Source organism: Phasianus colchicus, chromosome 18 (genome assembly GCF_987193195.1).
Source record: "Phasianus colchicus chromosome 18, bPhaCol1.hap1.1, whole genome shotgun sequence".
NCBI lineage: Eukaryota > Metazoa > Chordata > Aves > Galliformes > Phasianidae > Phasianus > Phasianus colchicus.
Genome location: NC_143453.1, coordinates 10,576,380 through 10,599,985, shown reverse-complemented (window position 1 = coordinate 10,599,985; position 23,606 = coordinate 10,576,380). Strand labels below are relative to the sequence as shown.

Here is a 23,606-nt window from a genome sequence, read left to right as displayed (position 1 = left end):
TGCTGGGTGTTTGGGGAAAAAAAAAAATCAAACAAACTGTGCTTATAAAAAACTCATACTTCCAACCACATCAAATATACCTGCTTGGAGCACGTCCATGTTTTTTCCCTGTACATGAGCATAGTTACTGCAATACATTTGAAGAGGGCAAACTATTATATAAATGCAAGAAGCAAATACCATTTTGTTCTCAAATACACGGTTGTCTGCTGAGATACTTTATCTGAGAAACCACTGCATGCAGTTCTGCCAATAGAGACGACACAATCTGACCACACGAACCTTTCCCATACATGTACTCTGTTGGATTATTTAAAGCTTTCTCCTGGGGAGCTTTTGTATTGGCAGGCTCATGAAGAAACACTTTCCTGTCTCTCCACGACAACTTGTTCTCAATGCAGCTTTACCAAAGTTCACTTCTTTCTTCTTCTTACTGCTAATATTATTGTTTTTCAAAGGCTTATGCTGAGCAATAAAAATACATTTAGTTATTCCAAATAAAGACTTCTTTTTTTAACAAAATAAGTCTTAAAATTCAGGCTGCCAGAACTGTAATGCCAGAAATGACTCTATTCTACTCTGTGGTAATCTGCTCTAACCACTCCTGAAGACTGGTAAGGTTCATCTGAGACTTGGTGTTCTCACAAGACAAGGAAATGATAATCTTTTCATCCCCTCCAACGTCAATTCCACATTGCATCTGATCTTAGGTTTTCTTTAAAACAAACACAAGTCGTACAAGATCCGCAGTACATCTTTCCTTTACTGGTCTTTGTATTTGTACCATAAATCCACTACAACCCACTTATTCCCCTGAGAGCATATCTTCCTCAAACATAATGAAGCTCACAATAAATAAAAATACAATTCCCAAATGATGCTGTGTATTCAGCTAGTGAAGTGTGACTTCTTAGTGTGAAGCTGCAGCATGGTGTTTAATTATTTTCTGTGCAATTATTCCGGCATTTTTACCTGGTTCCTTCCTTAGGCAACCATCTCCAATGTTATTGAGGTATTGCTGAGAGAAAGCTGAGTGCAATATGAGTATAAATAACTTCAGACCTGGCCAACCGAAACGTAAAAAACCAAAAGTGTTAAATTAGCCTTGCAGCTCTTCTAAGACTGCCTGAAAATGTATCCCGAAAAATAATTTTCAGCTTCCAAACTGCCACAGTAGTGCACTTCAATATTGAGTGTGGTTCTTTCCATTCCTGCATAATTTTTCATCCTGAATCTTCTTTTTCTATTTTTTTTTCTATTTTTTTCTCCCCAAAAACTGTTTTAGAAGTTAAAACTTCTAAATGGGGGACATGTGACATGTTTTGGCAACATTATATGTATAAAGATGTGTTCTTTTGCTTTTAACTTAAGAGCACCAAGCCAAAAAAGGTCAAATTGGTTTACTAAATAGTACAATTAAAGACATATTCAACCTATTGTCTCCTTTGATAATTCCCACACATTGCACATGACTGCACAAGCCCCTCAGTTGTCTTTGCCTAATGCCAGGGTCAGGAAGGTATTCTGTCCATTTCAGTACTGGAAGACTCCAGCTTTCAGTTTTCTCGAATAATGCCAACCACAATTTTACACTTCACTTAAAGGATTGTATATTTTTCCTGCCCAGATCTGTTAGATGGTTTGGTAGGTCTTGAACAAACTTGTGGTCCTGTGTAAGTTACTTCATTCTTTGGTATATTTTCCATTAACTGTAAATTTAAGGACAAAATTAACTGCAATTTCAAATAAATTAAAATTTGCATAGGAAATATTTTCATGATTATGATTTAATGTATGCATATTGTACAGTCAATTTTCTGCTTAAAAAGTCTTCAAACACCAAGTAAAAGTTTACTCTTGATCTAATTACTTACACTATGCGACGAGGAATAAGAAGTAGCTTATTAGCCAGTTGTGACCTCTTCTGATTTCAGATGAATAAAACTGAATTTCATCTAAGTTTCTCCTTAACGTGCTATTTTAGAACTGCTCTGTAAATAAATGCTTGTGTTTGAGAGATGTGAAAGCCTTAATTAAAAAGACAGAACCCCTCTTTGACAATGTGTTGTAAAAAGATTTTCTTGAAGAATGCTCCCTTTTATATGCAATATGTGAAAATTAATCTTCCTCATGCTTTTTAAAGCTTCCTTTTAAGCATCACCTAGCTATGGTTGCATTGGCATTGCTCTATCTTAGCCAGAGATTCAGCCAAGCTCTGGGAAAGAAATGGGCACTCCTGCCCCACAAACCTGCTGCTGTCCTCAGCCTGAGACCTTCCAGTGCTGATTGTTGTGCTCTGCCCACTTCTCCAGGTGGGAATTAGTGAGACAAAATACATTTATTCTACTCTTACTCACCCCTGTTGTTTGTTAATGAGAAAGAGTGGACTTTAAACGTACGAGAGCTGCTCTGAAAATAATGTCTCCTGTTTTATCATGTTGGTCCATGATGTCAGAGGCGGATGTTGGTGATATGGAAACAGAGGCTGAACCTTCCCAACAAAGTTCCCTCACATTTTATTGCCACGTGACAGATGGCAGCATATGGGCAGTCTGACAGAATGGTGTCTGAAGTGCATAGGAAGCAAAGGTGTGCCATTGAATTCCTCCATGTGGAGAAAATAGCATCCACTGACATTCATCAGTGCTTGCTGAATGCTTATGGAGACCGAAGAGTGGATGTAAGCACAGTGAGGAGGTGGGTGGTGCCTTCTGGCAACAGTGACAGTGGGTCACCTCTGCTGCTTCAGATTTTTGTGAGTGCTCTTGTTCATTGCCAGAAAAATTGCATAGCTAATGGTAATGACTGTGTTGAAAAATATTTTGTAGCTGAGAATTTGCTCTATCAAACTGTGCTCTTTTTGCCTGTTGTAGTTTCCATGAAAATAAATAAGAGGCGTTGCTTTTGGAGAAATCAACACACAAAAAGGCGGCTTTAAGCAGACAAAAGAATTGAAGGTTTTCTTGAAATTTCTGCCAGCATCTGCCTGAGCAGTAATTGCTGCGAAGTGGTACCATCCCTATCTTATTTTCCTGCAAGCATGGTTAATTAAAATTTTAGAATCATAATCTGTGAAGATAACTATCGTCTCTAAGCAGGATCTCGTCAATCAAACTCTCCCCAGTGAGTGCCTTTTATCTCCAGTCAGAAGAGGATCTGTTAGGAGGCAGCAGTGAATGCTTCTCAGCACCAGTTGAAACCTTGTTGTTTGGGGAAATTAAAACAAAATTAATTTGTATAATCCCGGTTTGGGAAGGGAGGATTGTTTGGAAATGCATATAGCCAAGATTGCAAGTTTAACTGGAAGTGAGCTGAGCTTTTCACTTTTTTATTGAATGTATTTTCTTAAGAGATTGAAATGTTTCAATTACAATGAAGAAGCATTTTCATGGGAAAAATCTGTTAAGTCCTAAACAGTGTTTTCATAGAAATTGGAAAATGGAAACTGAATGCAAACATATGCCAATTAAAAAGATCAGAGATATGTTACCACTGCTGAGATTGATCCATAGTTCTCTGCCCCAGAATGTCTTTGAGCTAAGGTTAAATATCTTTCTGGAAGATTAACTTTAGCAAAATATGAGTTAAGCTTTAGTCAGATGTAAGTAATTGCTCTTGGTCTAAGTGTGATACTTTTGCAGACAGCCATGTGGTTCAACCTCCTGGGCAGCTGGCTCAGGACGGAGCACAGCTGCCTTCAGCAGAGCTCGGAGCAGAGCTGCGGAGCTGCAGAGTTCATGGTTGGTATTAGATCTTGGGAAAATGTGAATGGAAATTGTGGGGGGCCTCAGGAGGATGTTTTGTTTGTGGAAACAGCCAACCAAAGGGCATTCTTGGGAGACTGAGCAACCTACATGACACACCATGCAGTAACAGCATTAGTACAGCTACCAGGCTAATAGCCTACTGTGAAAACATCTTGAACATCATGGGAGATGGGAACATTGCAGCTTCACACTTGTGTAAGCTAATGCACTCTGCTAAACGGGATGCTTCCTCATCAGCTGTTAATGATGACGAGGGAACATACTGTTCTGGAGACTCCTTTTCCATTTATGAGCAATGGTAATTGAATAACAGGCATTCGGAAAACACATAAAGAATTTCTACAAATTAATCTGTGAACCAGAGCATTTGCTCAGCTCTTAATGTCTGCTGTTGTGTTCAGGCTGTACGCATGACTCACCTCTGCAGCAGGGTGTAACCTCTGCTATGCTTCACAGCCTTTGATTTGACTTTCTATCCATAGATCCAACTGTGTCAAATATATTGCTGAGCACTGTTCACTGACGATTTACGGATCTTCATTCTCTAAGCAGTGCTCAGGAAATCAGCAGCATAAGTGTAATAAAGGATCTTAGGGCGTCCACTGGGGCAAATCAAATGTTTCTGTACTCACATAGAGGAGATAAGCTGCTGTGCCAACACCCTTTGTTTTGCTTTTATAAAAATGTATTCTCGTGCTCTAAACTACTTGTTATTGTCTTCAGTTCTGATAGCACAGAGAAAGTGGCACACTTACCATAAATCAGCGCATGGTACTGCCTTTGTGTTGAGAGAAATATTGTTTATTAGAACAGCAGTTGGCAGCACTTGCTGGCAACTTTTCTCATCTATTTCAGTGATAGATAGTAGCCGTTGTGCTGCATGCCTAGATGCATCTTTGGTCGCGTGCTGTTTTGTTCTTCGTGCAGGATTAATGTATGGTTTGAGACACTTTATGAATGTGTTGTAGTTTGTTATACAAACCTAATTTCACAGAAGCATATCGTCTCTTTTAGGGTTTGTTTCCTTGATTCTGCAGTACTTGTGGGGATTAAACCCTACAGATGTTTGTACAGAGAAATCTAATCACACCCTGAAAATATAAAAATGCAAATAGATTACCTTGAATAATTTCCAGCTGCTTACTGTTGGTGATCTACTAACTGCAAGGAGTCAGTGCCATGCAGGAACAAGGCAGGTCTAACCTGAGGAAAGGAGATCTTTGTTGTCATCCTTGTTCAGAAGATGTTCCGCAGTGCACAAAGAGTACAGCAGTACTGATGACTAGCTCCAGATTTTCAGTTCTATTCCAGTAATTTGAATGGAGTCCCAATTTTTTTTTCAAAACTTGCTGTCCCTCAGAGTGAAGTCAACATAACATAAAAGTTTTGTCGTAGGATTTTTTTTTTATCTTTTCCTAAACTTTAACATATATTATGTGCGTTACACTGAATTGTGTTCTGGAGCTCATGAAACATTACTGATGTCTTTCACATTGAGGAGGGAAAAAAATGGAATTACATGGTTGACACTGTGTGTAAGAATCATGGATTTCTGCAGAAAGCCTTCAGAAATTGTTATCCAGCTGTGAGCTGAAGCTGAGCAATGAAACTTGGATCCTGCTCAAAACTAATTTATCACAAAAGTGTTTTGCAATCAAGGTTGGTCTGATCCTTGAGTGCAGTGGAAGACTTGTCACAAGCTTGACCACAGGGCTGAACCTCTTGACTTCTTTCATGTAAGCCTTGGGCTTAGTTATCTTTCGTGTTTCAAATCAGTGTGGTGTCTCAGTGTGTGCCAGTCACTTTTCTCACTCTCTCTGAGTCCAGGGCACCAAGAGGCAGGTAACATAGAGCTGCTTTACTGAGTGTCACTTAGTTACAAACAGCAGACTGCCACATTCCCCTGAGTCTTGCCCCAGTAGTTATTAGTTGTTCCAGTCATTATAATCCTTAGTCAGTAAGTCAGGGGTAGGTCTGATGGCTGCTCTATAGGCAGTGCATACTGCAGTGCTGTGAAAAAGCAGCGCTACAGGGCTTCAGGTCAAAAGCAATAGATGCTGTACAGCTTTCAGCCTAATGGCAGTGAGGTGCCATAAAGCCTATCCTTAGGCATGACAGCAGTAACTATTAAGTGCAGGACAGACATATCCAATTATTTCCTATTTATCATATTGTCTTAGAGTACTTATTAAATTATAAAACCAAACCGACTATTGATAGCAGTAAGTATTAAAATCTTAAAGGGAAAAAAAAAACGCAAAAAATATACACGAAATAAGTCAAGGATATTAGTTATATTAGTTTAAAAAAAAAAATAAAAAATAAGAGCTTGTTATTCTTCACCAGGCAGCTGCTGTGCCTGGTAATTAGGGGAAGAAATGAAAAGCCTTCAGTTCATCTGTGCACTTCATTTTTAATGCAGCAGCAGAGGAGCAGACACACCAGAGCCCATGAGAGATTTTTGCTTAATCTTTGAAGGGCAGGGGAGTACTGAGCAAGGTGAAGCTACTGCTAATAACAGGCATGAACTTTGCACATCTAAGGAAAGCTTGCTTGCTTTCTCTTGAAATTACCCAGTTTTAGGGTGCTCCCACAGCAAATAAATCTAAAAGTTAGTCTGCTCACCTTGATCTCTTTCTTCATTCTGCAATGTATACATGTGTGCATTAGGCATGCTTGATGCTATTGTGAGTTTACTTCAAATGAGGCTTACATTTAATTTGAGAATTTGTAGGACTTAGTTTATTAGACTCTTTCAAGGGGCAGAACAGCACATAATCTTTCTAACTATACATACAGGCACGTGTACCCCCCTCCTTTGTTCTGTACTAGGAACTTTGTTCTGTTAAGGAACTGTGTAGTCACTTGCATGTCTCAGTAAAAAGGAAAGGATAATCAGTAGTGGAAGTCAGCAGTCTGATGACTTCACCCAGTTGGGCCATTGCTTTGCTACTTGTCACGTCTTGTTTTACACCTACTGCTCAGTGCAGCATGGTGACTCCTGAACACTTGTATAAAGAAATTTTCACAGCATCACTGTTATGTTTTCAGAGAACTGAATCCAGTCCCATTTACAAACACAATACACATGCATGGAAATTACTGCACGTGGTCTGCAGTATGCTTTTCTGATCAGGTCAATAGCATCTATTGTATTTGCTTGCATAATGGTCGTTAGAGACCTGTGATAAATGCCTGTTTGGTCAGCGTTCCATGTCTGTAAAAGATAAGTTGATGGAAAAGTGTTAGCAAATAATCACCATTGAAATGCTTGAGTAACTTGAAACAATTAACTGAGAAAGTTTGAGTCTGCATCAACCAGAAGCCAACCTCCTTAGAAACAGGAGTGTGAGATCCCCTCCGGCTGGTGGGACTCCTCTGGGAGGAAGCAGCTGTTAATGAATACTGTATTACTTACTAGCCATGGATTTCGTTTGGCACAGTCCTTTGTTTGTGCCTCTTTTCTAGTCACTCAGTCAACCAAATTATGATCATGTTGCACTCTCAGTTATAAGCCTTACAGAAATAGAGGACTAATGGAAATTAGCATAATTGTTTTATGCAGTGGATCAGGAAAATATCTTGTTATTTCAAAAATCAGTTGAATTTCAGTTGAATTTCAGAATTCATTAAAGAAGTCTTCAAGATAGGTATAATTTGTTTCTTTGTATACATTATACATTCATGTATCTGTGACATTTATATGTAGAACATTGTATATAGCCTAAAAAGATGCTGATTGTAGCAGCATGTTTATCTGCAACCAAATATTATTCTGTGCCTGCAGATTACATAATAAATGACTTAAATTAGAAGAGATATTTTAATCAGAAAACTTATGCATATTAACACCCTAACATGGATGACACTGTGCTTACATGGTGCAGTATTACTGTAACCCTCTTTCACAATTGCAGTCTCTCTCTCTGTGTGTTGCTACTATAACACATCCAGCCTGATTACTGTATTAGAAATTCTCCAACAGAGGCAGAAGTTGGTGATAATTCATGCCAGAACTTCATAGTTTGAAGCTATCTGAGTTATATATAGTAAGAATCAAATCCTGATTTCATTAAAGCTTGATGGCAATATTCCCATTGACTTAAGTGGGACTTGAATTTGGATTCCAAAGAGGAAATTGTCCTAAGTGCATGTACTATAAATATGCAAAGTGCATAAGGAGGACTCAAATGGCATAGGATTACAAATAAAATACCTCTTTAGTATGTCACAAAAATTACTTGAGTAATATTCTTTCTCAACATCAGCTGACGGTCTATCTTTCAGAAATGCTTTTTTTCTTTCTACCATATGTCAGGTTAAATAACCTTGGTGAGATGACAACCCAATCACAATTCTTTCCAAATGCGTGGTTTGAAAATACAAAGTATATTTAATCTCATTAGAGGTGACCACATGAAAATAAAATCAGTGTCCATGTAACGAAGCTGTCAGTGATGTCATATGGAGGATGAACACCATGAATCAATACAAGTTGTTCTGCTTGTCAGCATTCGGTGAACAAGATGAAAGAAAAAGAAAGCCGAAGGCAGGAAGTTAGCTGAAGGACTCCCTTAAGGACTCACTTCTGCAGTGCTGCTCCAAAAAGGATGAGCCTTGGAAATCGGCATGAACAGGCTTAGATTCAAGTTCTCATATTCAGCAGTGCTTCTAAAGAGATGGGACAGTTTTCAAGTAGCAAACTAACTTTAGGCTTTAGGATGTAGTTGGCAGATAGGTTTGGGCATGAAGGCCACCGTAACTTGCTGCTAGAATCACAGCTAAGGCCATACTTACATGCTGCAATGCAGCACAGGTAGAATCGCTGGAGTAACTCTAGAAAGCCTGGTGCAGCACTGCATATCTCAAGTTCCAGAAGCAGTAGAAGCATATATACTGTGTGTGGCCCAATAAAAGTAACTCTCCAAAAGTTGATTCAGAAGCTGCAGGAGATGTACCCATAGCAGCTCCAAAGCTTCTTTATCCAGCAGGGCTGAGAGATTGCATTGTGCTGGGACTCTGTGTGCTGACACCTACAAATGCCTTCAAACAGAGAAAAGAACAGGCTCATAAATACACCCTCCTGTGCTACTTGCTGAGAGAGTTAATCATTCACAGATTTTGCTCTCAATGTGGTCTATGTTAGTCTACTTTCTTAGGGATTCTCAGCTTTCTGCACTTTAAGAATATAGAGGTGATGACTTTGCTACCAAACCGCTATCACTTTTCAAGCAAAGCTTGACAGCTACTCAGCTGCTATAAGCAAGGCTATAAAAGTGCTGTACAGCAGCTAACACAGCTGCTTATGCACAGCAGAAAAGTGGATAGGTAAGTAGCAGGTAAATCTCCTTAATTAAAAATATAAGATCTTGCTAAAAGGAGGTTGTGCATTATGATGAACTTAAATGTCACTCTATGAGCTGTTTCGTACATCTGTATAAATCTCTCTGTGGAGTACTTGGCTTGATGGATCTGCTATTGGTGAAAGTAATTTGAAATCCTTAATGAGCATCACAAGTATCCCGTTCAATGGGGAATAGCATCATTAGCACAACATACAGAATAACCAGACTTGCATGCCTAGTAATTGTGCTGGCTATCATGAATTATCAGTTCCAGAAAGTGCTTTAAGAGGATTGTAGGAATCTTCTATCTATCCAGTGATTGTTTACATCTGCTTAATGGGGAGGCCTGAATGATTTGTTGTCCTCAGTACTAAGCTGAATGGTTTAGACAAATGGCCTCTGATTTTTTAGAGGGGAGTAATTTTTTTGTTCTCTCTGGCTGTCAGTTTATATGCCTTTTTTTAATGGGCACACGTAGTCAGGAAATTATAATTTTGTTATTGGGTTAAATTGAAAGGATTGCTGTATAAAAATGACAGGTCTATGCATGTTTCAGTATTGCTGAACATGAACAGTATGCTCTTCATCTCATAACCATATCCATCTGCAATTTCCCCTTCCTTCACTCCTTGTCACTAGAGCAACAGCAGCAGAGCAGCTGCCTGATCACATGTGGAGAGCATATTGTAGTAAGGCTTCTAGCTTGTATTCAAGTCATGAGATGACTTAACTCTTATAAAGCAAAGGATTCCTTGGACTGAATGCATGCTGCAGTCTCTTGTGTAGCTGAGAGACGACACAGCTTTAATAGCTAAAGGACTTTCACCAAGCTGGATAACTTAAGGAACAACCTAGAAATAGTCACTATTTTCATTTGAATTACCACAGCACTGACCTCAAAGAGTACTGCAGCAACACACGCAGCATGCCTGGACTAAGAATGGCTTGACTAGCTTGGGCACTGTAAAACAAAGAGCACTGCTGGAGAAACAAAATACAGAGTTAACCTGAATTGACTAGAAACCTTGTACAGCACCAGACTGGTGTGGGTCTCAGAGGAAATGAGCTTTCTTCCAAACCTGAGTGATAAATAAATATAAATAAAGATAAATTTAGTGGAACAACTGTCACTTCATTTTTAGGAGTAACGTGAGCTTTATGGACAGCGAGGTGTTAGCCTTCCTTTTATGGCTTTGGCTTTCATCATATTCTGTTGGGAACTAACATCTACAGGAAGGCAGAATTTCCTACAGTCAGTGACAGTTGTAAATCAGTTCCCAAAGGTGCAGGGTATGTGCAAATTAGTTCCCTGCTGTGTGTGTGTGTCTTTTTCCTAATTCTTCTGAGTCAGAGAAATGCAGGAACTCTGAGGAACTGTTTATATTTTAATGGTCATCAAGAAAGTTAGAAAAATTATTTCCCTTCCTGCAATGAATAATCTCCTCAAATGCAGTATGGAACAAAGATTGGAAACGAGCTGTTTTGAAGATGTGAAAAAAATGGGCTTTTTGAGAAAGCCCATATTAAATGAGAGCCAGAAATCTGAACTGCAGTCTTGTCTGCATGGAGAGTGCACAGCTTGCCATGTAATGTTCTATCTACTCATACCTTCCATGGATAGATAAAATATAATGCACAAAGAGAAAAAAAAAAAAAAGGATGTTGGAGCTATCATGTTGTTTAGACTTCTTGTTTATTAATTGGTAGTATGGAAAAATGCCTTTAAAATGAATATAACAGCTCAGTATGGAGTAGCCTGTGTCAAGAAGCCACATCTCTTCATCCCAAATCAGTTATAATTTGTGGGGGTTTTTTAATTTGTTGAGGCATACAAACTAATTCTTCTTCCAAAATTCCTTTGAGGAGGAGGTAGATTTAATTTGATTATCTGTTCTGTGACGTGTGATGTTGTCTGAGTAAGTATTTAGTTATAAGAATATCCACAACAGCATTTTATGACCCCATTAAGCTCCTCCTGCATTATCTTTTCTTTGACCTTGCTAATTAGTAGAGTTGCTTATCACATGTGGGAGAAGACTATTTAAAAGAGAGGTTGAGATGGGCAGGGGGAAACCTTGTGTATTATAGAAAAAACTTCTTGCACGTTTGTTTCCTTCAGATGAATTCTTCAAACAAGCTCCTCTGACATTTGGAAAAATGTGTAATCCGTTATGCTAAATTTCCCAAAGCTGTTGGGATTCTTGCTCTTTTATGTTTGTGAGTACTCTCAATGTGCAAAAGCCGTGTATGTGAAGAGCCACAGACCCTTTATCCTCACAACTCCTTTTGGTAGACAGCAGGTATCTTTGTTTTATCTACTTTGGAGAGGAAGTATCAATACAATGTATGATCTAGTTGTAAGACCACCAAGACTCAGTCCTTGTCTAGGGTGGTTACAGTCTTTACTCCTTTCTAGTCTTTCCCATGCAAGAACATCAAGAGAAATCATCCCCCTACCCACCGTCTCTGTCATGTTATGTCCCAGGCAGTTGTTAGAGCTGGGAATGGACCCAGATTTCTTAAAGCCAAGCACAGTGCTCTCCTCACTATGCTACATTTATCTTACTATATGATGTGAACTGGCCTTTGGTTTTCTTTGCACAGTTGTTAACTTTGCAATCAACTTACTGGATGGCACATGCTTGCTAAATTTGTGTATTTGCTTATTTCAGTCTTCTGAAATAGTAGATACCTCTGTGTAATGAAAACTCAATAAAAATTTAATGGCTTAAAATCAAAACAAACAACACAACCACCAAACAAACCCGGAACAGAAGCCAGCCCTTTCATCAACGGATCATTATCTCATTGCTGGCAAGTCATGCCAGAGTGCTGTGGGCCCAGAGTCTAAACACTGACTAACCAGGAGAAGTCATTCTTCAAACACAAGTCCCAGAATGAGCAGTTGAGCAGTTGTATTATATAAGATCAATGAATTATTCATCTGCTCTGATTTAACATTCATCCTGCCACTGAGGCTGAAGCCAGCCATATATTTGCTGGTAAAAGTACCAATTTACATTACAGTGGATAATAATGCAAATTGTTATTTTATCCTTAACTGACAATATCATTACTGTGATGACTCTACATACAGATAGAAATCCCATCACTTCATACTTTGTAGTCTTCTGAGACCCACAGTAATTCTTCTAAGCTTGTTATATACCTATGTGTGTGTGTTTTTATATGCATCTACACAGTCATATACAGATGAAGTTCAGGCTTTGGATTTTGTATAATACCAGAGAGGCAAAATAAAAGGACTGTGCAAATAACAATGTACTCAAAGAGCTAGTGTTGCATTATACTTTTGGTCATAAGCAATCTTTCATGTCTGGTTCTCTTTCCTTCTCCATTCATTTTTCACCATGACTTTTCCTTATGCAATGCACACCATGCATTCAGTATCTCCTTTTTTCAGCCGCAAATGTTACAAATTGTGTTCTCTGACTTTTTCCCTTTGTTTTTACATAGCAGCAGAATACATTGACTCCTGAGGGTAACAACCTACAGTGACCAGCTCTGCCTGGAATACTGAATGTATAAATCAATATCATCGATTGGTAGTATTAATTATTTCAACCAAGTTTCTTAGCCCTGTGTTGCAGCTTTCATTTAATTATGTACTTAATTCCTGGTAGTTCTATAGGACAGCAGCAATGTGGATTATGTAACCTAAAGGATAGGGTTTTTTTATTTTCAAAGAAATTAGTACATTCTTCCTGCAGTATGAAGGGTCCCAGCCCACAGGCCCATTGGGCTGGCTACAAAAGAAGGTCCACAGCATGTCAGTTGCACTGCAGTAGTCTGAATGCTTGTACACTGACTTGAATGGAGCTTTTCCAGTTTGGGCTCGTTTCATCACCCAGACAAAACAGTGGACAGTGCCATCAGCTCTTTACAGTCTTCCCATCTGGCCTGTATAGCCCACCCTCCTGTCCTCACCACCTCCAGAAAATTCATTAAAGACCTTGAAGTGGATCTCCAAAATAAGGCCAAAGGGTACACTCCCTATATGTAGTTAGAGATGAGGGAAATAAATGTGATGTTGACGAAGGGGCAACATATTTCATTTTAAAGTCACGTGTCGTTTATCTAAGATTCCTAAACACATATAGTATGTCTTTAAAAAGTGAACAATAGGCAAATACGTTTGACCAAGGTCTCCTTTTTATATTGAGCCAGTGATAAATGATTGGGCACGTTAGTTTCTCTTGCTATCGTTACATTTTCCCTTGCATTCCAAGCAAAATTCCACTTTGGGTATGTTCTCTTAGATTTTGTTTTCTTTGACTTTGTGCGGAATAATTTGTATGCAGAGAGTGCTGCAAAACAAAAACAGCACTCTAGTGCAAGCCTGGTGCAAACTATTGTCTGCCTAGTCCCAGTCCCACTGGGAGCTGGACGCGCATACCAAAACAGCCTGCACAGACGTCGTTTTTCCTGGCAGCGTTAATACGCTGCGTAGAATCTGCTTCGCTCTTATTAGTCTTCAGTCATCAGAGATACAAACATTGCTCTTTATGCACTGGCAGAAGCAGATGTTTCTGCTTGTGCATAATGGAGAGACTTTCCTGTGGAGAAATAGAAATAGAAATGTTTCTAAGGAGAGCTGCTTGTCATGGGGGGTGCGAGAGGAATTGCATTTTTTGGTCCTTGCAGTTAATCTTGATCTATTTTGTATGTTTAGAGTAGAGGAAAATCATTTTTAATCACTGTGGGAAATAAATAAATGTATGTTCCCTTTATCATGGGTGCATGCTGCTCTAATCAGCAGCGCTCTTGTAAAACCTTGCTGTGTCAAACCCAGTGTGTTCTGCCTTTGTTATTTGTATGCGCCAGCTTGCTTACATGCACAGGGCATTTCTGTGGAATATTATTGCAGATTTAGACATGAGACTGGAGAGTAGCTTGTCTATTTGTAGCAGAGGCATTGAGTACTGGATGCAGTGTCTCTTAGGTCTGTGGTAGAACAAACCAACTCCTTGGCGTTTTCCCCTTCTGCCCATCTTAATTCAACCCATCCTGCTAGCCTTTACCTACCTCACCTCATATGTACTGCACTGGACTACTGAGCAGATGTGAATTAGTGGCATCCCTATAGAACAGGCTAAAAGTCTGAGGACAGAAGAGGAACGGGCATGTAGAGGAAGCACATCAGGGATTTAAGAGTCGTAAGAACCCAAAGGAATAAGTCTGTAAGGATCCCTTTTGCCCCAGCCAGGTTTGGCTCCAGCACAAGCAGTGCACTGGAAAATCAGCCCTGAGGGACTCTGGGATCAGACACCCCCAGTGCTTACATGGATCATTTGAATCCATGCTTAAGATTTCAGAAAAGGGCAAGAAAATGGTGAAGGTCAGTCTGTATCATGCATACATGAGAGCTAAAATATAGTATCAATGGGCTTTGATGTATAAAGCAATAGGTAAACCCTTACACAAAAACTCTGCTTCTCTGCTGTAGTTCATTTTGAAGTACTTGTCACTGGTGCTTTCATACTGCACATGTACATCACAGCACTGTTTAATAACCACCTACTAGATTATTTTCATTCTCTTCACTATTTCTTGCACTTTTTTTCTTGTGTAACTCTGTAAGGATCCTTTACTGTTGTGCTAAGCCTAATGTTAGCATAGGAAAACTTGAGAAGCCAGATGTATTATTATGAGTTTGGCTCTATGCTTTCTACTTCAGAACAGAACTGTCATGAAAGGCATCGCAGAGGCAGTTCCTGTCCCAGGGAACTTACTGCCATGACAGGAGCTATGATGGGACATTTTGTTTGATGCTGTGCTATTATCTGTTGCCATGTTCTGGGGCCAAGTCTGCAGCTGTTGAAACTAAATATCATCAGTGTTTCAACAAAGTGGAGAAAAAAACTGCATATTTCCCACATTGTGATTCTACACCATGGTAGAAATAAAGCTCTTGCTAGTTTGAATGGATTCTGGCAATTAAATTAAACAATGCCTTAAAATACCCAGCTTTGTGTAATTTTCAATAGTGGCTAATTGTTGCAGGGGGCACTTTCTCATGTATGTGTATTTTTTCTAAGAGGATTTTGACACGGTTTCCATTATTTCAGAACTTTAAATCCTTCTAGGGCTTGACCAGAACCTCTTTCTCCTAAGGAGACTGGGATGAGCAGAAGGGAAGGGAAAAACATTGTTAACAAGGCAAAAAACCAACTTGGATAAGCAGCTAATTTCAGTTTTTTATTAAGGCTCCTTTGATCTATGAATCATGGATATATAGAACATCTTTCTTGATCTCAGGAATTTATTATTCATAAAATAGTTGAAGTCATTCTCTGTTATATTTATCTCAGTGAGCATGGTGAGGTATAAAGCAACAGAACATTTGGTGATGTGTACCAATATGCTTAGAAGAGTCCCAGTTCTTTTTGTTATTTCAGATTAGAGTCAGATGCGTACCTGCTACCGGAACATACTGTAGTTTTCTACTTAAAATCTGTGCAAGTGCTCACTGCAAGAGAGAGCACATATTCCAGCAGATCTTGGTGTCCACCTCTCAGTTGTTTCAGGAGCTGATATCATAATCTGCTTTTCCAGAACTGAGTAAAGTGAGATTTCTCTTATCTCTTCAACACAAGAAAGCAAGCATGGAGTTAGCATATAAAATATGGTTTCACTTCAGAGACTATCTGTCAAATAAACCATCTACAACTACATTTTTCTTCTGCCTGCTTGCCTTCCAACAGTCGCCTGATGGCTGGAATGTAACTGTGGGCTACCTTTTCCACGTCTTACAGTAGCAAGCTGTGAATTCTGCTCAGTAAACTTCCTGAATTTCTTACTAACTATTGATGATGTAAATGTAGCACGATGAGATGCCATCCTGGATCTTGTTCAGTCTGCAGGTTCTAGGTGGGTGATGTTGAATGGGTTGTAGTGTGGGAGGTTTCTCTCAGCAGCAAAAAGCTTGTGAGCGTTCCTGGGGCTGGCACCTCCTTCGTTGCTCTGTAGGCTTCACTGTCTGTACAGTAGCCAGGGAGATGTGAGGCTGTCTGCAGGTGAAAAAGTGTGAATTTACTGCCATGGCATTACCATTTGTTTTTTGGATGTGTTTTTCCTCAATTTTCTGTGCCAAAAACAATTGCATCTAGGAATAATGTAATGGTAAAAGCAGCCAATTCTTCCTCTGCTCACAGTTTTATTTTCTTTAAAAGTGCTTTTGTTATGCCTTAAACACCTTTAAGCTGAGGAAAATGGTACTGCCTGGTTTATAAATGCTACAGCAGCCCTGGTATGGGTTCTCTGTGCTAGCTGTGCAGGAAAAGCACAATTTGTGTCACCCTGTTATTTCCCTACAGTCTCAGTAGTGTAATGCTGGTGAGAGGGGGAGCACACACACTAGGCCTGCAGTTCCCTATAGGCAGGGTCTCCAAGACTGGGATGGAAGGTGCAGAGGAATTGCTGGCTGTCACAAAGCGGGCAGGAGTGCGATGTGGTGATGGCTGTTTCGAGGTCAACTTTTGCTTCCTTTCTTTCAGTGGAAACTGTAATTTTGGTCTTGTTCCCTGCTTAGCTGCCAGTTTTTATTAGGCTTAGAAGCATTCATTTAGAGACCTTTTTCTCTGCCAATTTTGTTTGAAACCAGCCAACAGGTTCAGAATTGAGGTGGAAGGAGTATTAACAGCACATGGATAGGCAGATGGCACAACTGCATAAGTTTCATTTCCTGAGGGAAACCAGACACAGCTTTCCATCAAAAACTTGCAGTTTTGAAACATTTAATGGGAAGTCATTCGAAGCAAACTCTATAAATTGCAGAAACTTCAACGTAATGCGTTGGTATCTGTGCATAGTTAAGTGGTGTATGAATAATACATACACTGGAGATAACTGTATCTTAAGTGACTCGCATTTTGCTGAATTTAGGGTTGCCTCTCTGCTGGCATTCCCCTTCTGTGAAATGGGAATAGCACTAACTCTTAAATCTACAGTACTGACAGAAGGCAATTTCACAAAAATGCTGTAAGAAGTGCTCCAAAAAGCCGGCAAGGAAGAAGAATTTTGTTTACAAACTAGGATTTACCTATGGTGCAGGGAAAAGGGTCAAATGAGAGGCAATAAAACAAAGATTATTCATCTGTCAACTAGAATGCTTCCATTCTGTGCATTGGATGAAGCTGGAGCCCTGTGGAAATACCAGTATGTGGTCACATAACTAAAGACACAGACATAATACATTCTTACAAGGTAGTTTAGCTAGGCTTGTATAAATAACACCAATTCTGGCATTTCCTGATGCCTGAATGCTTGGCTTTTTACTGTAATAACACTCTTCCAAGTTTCTTTGCATGTATCTCAGTATACCAGCTAGTTTCATCTCCCCTACAGAATTGCCTATCTGCATAGCGAATACAGGGACTAGCTCTGGGTAATGCAGAAGGTGAGCAGAAATTATTTGATTCTGGTTAGCATTTCCATCTCTATATTTTGTTTACATCTGTTTGAATCCACTTTGTGCCACAGTTAACATATAATCCAATTTTTTTCACTCTTCCAGGAAGTGGCCCTTTCCACTGACAACCTAGCAGGATCGTTATCCCGTGTCAGCATCACACTGAGTGCTCTGTCTTTGAATTCAGCCCATTGCATGTTCCACCTCAGGCAAAGCCTTGTCAATCAGGTGATGAATAGAGGAGAGAAAAATGGAATTCATTTTGCCCATCTGTGAAATATCCACCTGTCCACAAAGCAGTTCAAAAACCATAACTGTTCCAGTGAAATTTACAAAAATCTCTGCAAAAGTACCAGGGTCACCACCAATTTTCTGCTTTCTTATACCCAAAACACTTGAAGCAGAAGCTGTCTGCAATTCTTTTGCATTTCTTAACTGGAAGTGCATTGAAGAACATTGCACTGATATGATGAGAAATATCTGGGAAACTGCATGTCACAGGCATACAGCTGCTCTGAATACTTTTTTTTTTTTTATACTACAAAGATCATGGATTTCAGGAATGAATAACTCAGTATGCCACCTGGATTCTTATGTCAACAGTTTGCTCAAATCACGAGACATTATATGCAAAATGCAGTGAAAGAATCAATCCTTGGTAACATTCCCCTAACTGACTTTGACAAATGACACATCATCCTGAAAACATTCTCTACAATTCCTCAGTGTATCTGGAGTGCTACCGAATGTGTCTAGTCTTCCATGAGAGCTCAGATCTCCCTGGGGCTAGCAAGCCTCATCAACTTTTTAAACCTGAGTTTTGGAGATCAGCTTGCCATGAGAGGAAAGATAAATAATTTCCAGGTCTGACACAGGAAGGAGTTCTCATGTTCTTGTTCTCATCTAGGATGCAGTTACATGCCATGAGTATATGTCACAAACATAGGATTTCAGTCTTGCAAATCAATTAACTCACCTGTGGCTGAAGCCTGGATAGATTATGGAGGGGAAAATCCATATCAGTACGTCTGTAAAATCTGTAAAAGTTTTGAGAGTAGAACACATCAGATACAGCCTTTCCTACTGATGCATTAGTCGTCTCTTCTGCAGTACTAAATGTTAATTTCTGCAGTATCAAACGACGACGTAGGACTGTTCTTTGTTTATAATCCTTGTATTTTGTATCCTATGATATTGAAATAAACAAAAAGCAAAAACAAAAAACAATCCCACCAAACCACCCCACACATCAGAGAAAACAAAAGAGAACAAATCCACATAGCTACCCACTGTGGGATTGCTGACACCTGAGAACAAGAACTCTCAACATTATCTAGGCATTCTTGGAATCTCCACTTCGGTTCATCTCCATTTTCACTGTATGCACCTTCTTGTGAGCGATACTTTCTGAAACACTGAAGAACAAGAGCTGCCTTCTAAAGAACATAATTGTTCTGTTAAGAACTGTAATCACGTGCTTGAAAAGTAACCTTGCAGTCATTACCCTATCCTGCAGAGATGTAGAACAAAGTGTTGAGATTTTATTCTCCTATTGCTCTCTCTTACTTGGTTTCATCTTCTGAAAGAGATAAAGAGGAAGAAAAATGTTAAAACCTGCAATACTTTCCTGTGTTACCATATTTAAGTGAGCAAGAAGCCTCATCTTTGAACCATGATCTCAGTTACATGTGTAGATGAGAGGAATAGGTGGCAAGAATCTAGCATGAAAAGAAGTTATTCTAAGTAAAGATTCATTACAGCTGTTCTCTTCCATTGCAAAGATTATTGCAGCTGTTCTTGATTAGGGCTGTGTTGATACAGTCCTTGTCTGCTGCGTTAGTTCCTCCTTTCTTAATTCTATGTACAAGTTTCTGTACTCTGTTTTGAATGCTCACCTGAGATGCTGGTGTACTTCAAGCCGTGGATATTTCAACAGCACGTCATGCACAGTGCAATCCATGGAGAATTAAATGAAGACATTAAGAGACAAACCAGTAGGAAATGAGGTACTTTAGAGAAGAACTTCAAGTGTGACTGCTGATGTGGAAGTGCCCTAATGCAGATACTTTAAAAACATAGGCCACCTTTCAGTCCCGGGGTGTGGGACGGTGGGTCCTTTTGTCTTCTGTCACAGAACTGTGACACCACCTAATCTCTAAAAATTGTCATTATGATGTCTCTAAGCTGGTATCTAGAACAGGCTCTGGAAGTCGCTGTGCTCTACTGTTTTCTCGCACGGGCTTCTGTTTTAAAAAGAGAACAGAAAGGATATGAACTAAGAAGGAGAATATTGCAGGGGCTGAGAAAAGTTTCTTCATGGGAACTTTACAAAATTCATCATTGTCTACACATGTGAAAATGACTGCTGTTTTGCCCTTGAAACAACAGATAGGCTAAGTTATTAACTAAAGCTTTTATTAATGGGGGAAAGAGGGAATGTAGACACCTTAAGAGCCTTCTGTTCTCATTACAGAAAGAGTATCTCCTTTGTTTTTGTAATCTGTATAAGAGTAAAAGGTGCAGCTCCCAGATAAGAAGCAATATCTAGTTAAAGATGCACCATCACTTCTGCCTTTCCAGGGCATTATTTCAAATGAATAGACAGTGTCTATAAGCTCTCAGTGAGGAAAGGTCAGCCTATCAGCCACCTTGCTTGTCTTATACCAGGCATGAATCACGACCGGATTGCTGCAGCAAGTTCTGAGCATTTCACCACTTCTGTTGCCAATTAGGAGCCCATGTAGGTCCTTCAAACTGGCAATTCCACTTCATGCTGGGCTGTACATACAGTAGCAATTTCTTCCTCTCTTGTGATTCTCCATCCATGCATCTGATGTGCTTGTTTTCTTAAGTGCACAGAAGAAATACCCTGGGGAAGGAGATTGTCCCGCAGAATCCTAGGATGTGCTGATGACCAGCATTTTGATTGAACTGTCTTTCTGCTTCCTCAGAAGTCAGGCTACTAGAAGTATGGTGAATCAACTAAGACTGCAGTTTGCACACTCCTATGTAAACCATGAAGGCTGTGGGCTCTTGGGCAATGTGTGTGATGTGCCAGCTTGGCTTCCAGCAGTAGATGCATCATGTAAATTTGTTCTGTTTTTGTGGTGAGCTGCTCAGATGCTCACTGCTAAGGTTTCATAAGTAAGAGTGTGGATTAATCAGCTGTCATTTGAGACAGAGGCTGTGACATAAAATAATGGCTGCTTATTTTAAAAATGAAGCATGCTCTCTGGAATGGTGTGTTTAAGTTCACAGTGAATTAAGAAAGGCATAACACCAAAGGCGAAGGTGACATCTTGAGGCAAGGAATCAAAGCTGACAACCTCCCAGAATGAATTAAAAGAGAGGAGTAGGCGGCTCGTTGCAATACCACGGAGCAATGATAGGTGATCATGTTTGTTGATGGAAGTTGAGTAATGAGGAGCAGTCAACTGAGGAAGAGATAGAAGGCAGTGACTGCAGTGAATAGCAAAGTCTTCACAATTCACATGGAGTTTTTTCTTATTAACAAGAAAAAGGCAAAAGAAACCCCAGTCATTCCTAAACAGCAATAGGTGTGAGACTATTTCTAAAGAAATGCAGCAGTATATTGGAAGCTTTCACTATGTTTTGAAAAGGTAACTTGCACAGTGTTCCTATAAATTGGAATGAGTTTTATTTCCATGTTACACTTTGGAACTAAGACACAGAGGGGTGAGAGCATGAGATGATTTGTTTAAGGTCACACAGAGTATGACTGTTCCTAGTGTGGGCATGGTCCTTACCTAATAAGTTGAAATGACTTGTATGTCATACAGGGCTGTATGGCACTGCAGGATGCAAAGTTGATTGTCAGTCTCATAAACACACACCTAAGCTGCTTTCTTTTACTACAGATGTTCATAGTGTTTTGTTTGTTGCATTGTAGTAAAGACTATGGAGTTAAATATCACCTGAAATCACACTGCTGAAAGTTTTTTATGAACACAGTAGAAGTTGTCTGCTTGTCCTAAAGTTCTCGTATGTCTGATCTGACATTCGATCAGACATACAACAAGGTATTGACACAGAAGCAATGTCTTCATTTTACTGACGGGCTGTACCTTATATTGCTACTAACCAGCATCTTTTCATGGATGTGAATTTTCACAATAGCTTCAGAGCAGTTAGGATTTGTCCATTCAGTTAGCAGCGTAACCTATGTGATATGCAGAGCTCTCTTGAAATATAGTGAAGTGAGTTATATATGCCCTGTTGGAGGAACTGCTACATGGGACATAGCACTTGGAACTAGCTGCATCTTCTGAAGAGTTTTCCTAGGGAGACCAACAACTAGAGGAATACCAATCAATGCACTGGGTGACAGAGGCATTAATCAGAGCAGTTGCTGCTTCTATTTGTACAAGGTCTTGTCTGAGATAAATTATGCACAGAAAGAGGACTGTTAGTATTCTTCATGATGTGTAAAGGAGAAAAAAAATCCAGTCAATTCCTAAAGTTTGAAAATTATTTTGTGTTTAATAAGTTCCCTTATTAAAAATTAGTACATCCTAAATAATGCAGAGCCTTAGGACTGCTCTGTTTGAAGCGGTTCCTCTTTTGCTTGCATTTATGTGCTCAATCATAGCACTTGGTGCTAGCCATCTTTCCTACATACATGAGAGATGTTTATGTATGTGGGAGAATGTTTTCATGTGACTTTAGTAGTAATGATGTGCCTAGTTTGCATGTTCAATATAGTCTCGTACCAATACAGTGGTGTGTACAATGTTTAACAAAATATTTGTTTTTATACTTTTGTGTTAGAAGTGAAGGTGAGAGTCATCACTTGTCAAAGAGAAGGTAGCATATCTGGGGAAAGCCAGAAAGCAGGGAAGAACCATGGAAATATGAAAAACCTTGAAACGCTTAACATTGCTTTGGAGGTCATGAGGCAGCAATGCATGATTCCTTCCTTCATCCACCAGTCTGTGCTCCAGTAGAATGGAGATGGTTGTTGAACATCATCATAAAGCATAGGACAGAGCATCCAAAGAGAGAGAATTATGCCTGGGAGAGCAGCAAATCTTCTTTCAGATGAAAATGCAAGAGATGGGGAAAAGCTGTTAAACTAAGGAATATTGTGTGTAAATGCTTAATGGATTCTGCCTTGTCTTTGTCAAGAAGGTCAAAGGAGAAACATACATCTCCTCACTTCACCTTTTTCTCCCTTTCTTTCTCTGTCATCTTATCTTTTTCTCCCTTTATTTCTCTGTGCTCTCTTAAAGTGTCTAATTCATACAAGAGGGAAAAAAAGATACTGACACATAACTGACCTGAAGATAAGTTTTAAAAGGGGAGATTAAAAGATAACTGGCATAATGTGCTTCATGCTAAAGGCAACTAGGAAAAAAAATCCAGTTTTTGATGTTGTTTCTTCCTCTTTCAGTCCCACACTCAGCAGCTGCCCAGTAAAATCTTGTTGAGTAAATTCCTGAGTTCTGGGTTTTCTTCATGTTCATATACTACTGGTGTGCAGAGATCCTGGTAACTATGAACACACAATACTTCCAGTTTTCCTCAATTACTGTATTTAAATCATATTGATTATGTCGCTGTATGAATATTTGTACTCATCACTCACAAATTAGGATCAAATTCTAGTCCCCCTGTGACTTCTTGCAGTTGGGAACCTGAGGTGCATAATTCATGCATAAAAAGGTTAATATTGATTTTGATATAGGAATAATGATCTTTTTAACAGAGAGAAGTAGTGATTATAAAAGAGGGAAAGGAAGCTTTTCAATCTTCAGTAATTCATGTGATGAGTTCTGAAAAATTAAAGGAAAAATTGTCCTGAGGTGTATGTTATTTGGTAGGCCTATGAAAAGAAGGGCTCCAGCCCTAATCTTCCTACACTATGCAGATATCTAGCCCTTCAGCCTGTCATCTTATAGCATGGCTGTGTTTGTGTGGAGGAGGGCTTCCTGGTAAGCATTGGTATAGGTGATGATGACAGGCTGCAATGGCTCACAACACAAACAAGTTCAGTTTGTGTTTGTAACTGCTCCTGCCTGTAGTGTAGCTAACACACGTGGGAGA

At 39.4% G+C, this 23,606-nt stretch overlaps 2 long non-coding RNA genes across 2 annotated transcripts in view; one reads left to right on the top strand and one right to left on the bottom strand.

The window, feature by feature from the left end:
* The window catches only part of LOC116228674 (uncharacterized), a 357,464-nt gene that overhangs the window by 9,930 nt on the left and 323,928 nt on the right, over window positions 1-23,606 (top strand). The gene's annotated exons all lie outside the window — the stretch shown is intronic.
* LOC149915545 (uncharacterized) lies at window positions 15,435-19,208 on the bottom strand. The gene is made up of 3 exons (XR_016458673.1): window positions 18,834-19,208; window positions 18,520-18,580; window positions 15,435-16,143 (listed from the first exon to the last, which is right to left on the bottom strand). It is a non-coding gene; the product is annotated as an uncharacterized LOC149915545 (long non-coding RNA).